Here is a 1,967-nt window from a genome sequence, read left to right as displayed (position 1 = left end):
TGTAAACTGATGTGTGTCTAAATATTAAGATAAAATGTCATATATTGCAATAACATATAATCACATAAAGATATACACCTTGCTCAACATGTTACAAGGTGAAATGAAATTGACAGCAACTTTTTGTTGTATACAGTTTCTGTTACTGTTCTTAGAAAACTTCTAGAAAAATCATCAAAGCTCTAAATCCAAATCCGCAAATTCTGATAGTTTGGAATATGAGTCTAGTTTGTTCGTAAATTTTATCATGATTTTTAGTGATCTCTAACAGAGGTGAAAATGTTCATAATCACAGACTGGTCCGGGTTTGCCTCTGAAATGATAGGCAGTTTTGTAAAAATCACCATAAATTGTAGAAAAATCATATGGAGATGTGCAACTAGCCATTTTAAAGCTAAGAGTTTGAACTACTTGCACCTGGAACAGTTTTGAAAACTAAAATATTTAAGTTGACCAAAACAGTCCGTGATCGAAGTTCATCTTTTCTGATGTAATCTGATAGAAAAAGTTAAAGTAACTTTTGAGAGAGATTTGGGAGAGATTTCAAATAGAAAGAGATAGAGTGAAAACGATTTAGAGAGGTTTCGTTTGTGATTAATTTGAGTGTCCGGCTTCACAACGCAAGGTTCGTAAACCCCGTTAAACCGTGTTTTAGTGTCGTACACACTCCCGATGAGTGTGCAATAATTTTTTTTATCGTTTTGGTTCAATGTTTACTGCATTTGAGACTTAGGAAATTCAACACACGAACTTTCCAAATAATGTTTCTCTCATTAAAATATTGCATTGTACAGTAATTACATAGTGTAAACCCTAATATACAAGGGTTAATTGAGTCGATTGGTTTTGACTTGTTGACTTTTTTTGACTTTGACTTGACTCAATTTTGATGGTTGTCACATTAAACCTCCATGGTTCATCCATGGGTCACCACATGGGTTTAGCCCACATTATAAGAATGAATTCCAAATTATATTTAATTAGTCTCTTTTGATCACATAATTAATTCGAAATTAATTCTTGATCCATACTAATTAACTAATTTGATTAATATATTAGAACTTATAATATATTAATAAACCATAAATAACTTCTTCTCAAAAGTTCATCCTATCAAATTGTCCTGATCATATGCAACCCAAATGGACCATGCTACTCTCAGGTCAAGTACATACCAATAATAGTTATGGGCTTAGACACCTAATCCAACAGTCGCCCACTTGGATAAGTCTAATAACTATAATTCCAAGTACGACTCCAAAATCCCGACTAGTAATCGTAGCTCTTAAAAGCCGTTGTCGAACTCTGACCTAGTCAATGACGCATCCATTAGATAAGGGATCATATATTCCTCCATTCTAGATATTGTATGGACTGAGACACGGATTTAAAATCATTCTCTCTATCCATCTGTTGTTTCCCGATTTCCAATTTATGACGACCGACTATTTGAACAAATCAAATCAGTCCACGCTTGGCCAAGCGCTTAGGGGTGTCGTCATTAAATCATCGAGGGGCCCACAAATATCGCTTTTATCCCTCCAAAGCTAAAAGGAATGGATAAACTTCGACTCATATGCTTTCTCTATCTACTCATCAAATCACACACAATGATATGTTTTATAAGACCGAGTTAACGGTGCGTTTACATATCATCAATGTGCAACTGACTTGTATACTGCAACTCATATCTCTCCGTTTCAAGAATATAAGATATTATCGTGTCATGATCAATCGTGATAAAATCCATGAAATGATCCAAATAAGCATGGGTTGAATCCAATACTCGAATCCTATTCCAGGAGTACTCATGAACACTGTAGCAAACTTGTGCTATGACTAAAACAACTCTATAGACCCATTCATGACAGTCTTGCCTGAATAGCTACTTCTAAAGTATGATCGACTGTGGATGGTTTGAATAACCTAGTCATTCAGGAAGTCAAAACATGCAAAGTGAAACACAA

This window comes from Lactuca virosa, chromosome 4 (assembly GCF_052849685.1).
Source record: "Lactuca virosa cultivar CGN04683 chromosome 4, Lactuca_virosa_CGN04683_v6, whole genome shotgun sequence".
In the NCBI taxonomy this organism is placed as follows: Eukaryota; Viridiplantae; Streptophyta; class Magnoliopsida; order Asterales; family Asteraceae; genus Lactuca; species Lactuca virosa.
This window is presented reverse-complemented; position numbering follows the sequence as displayed.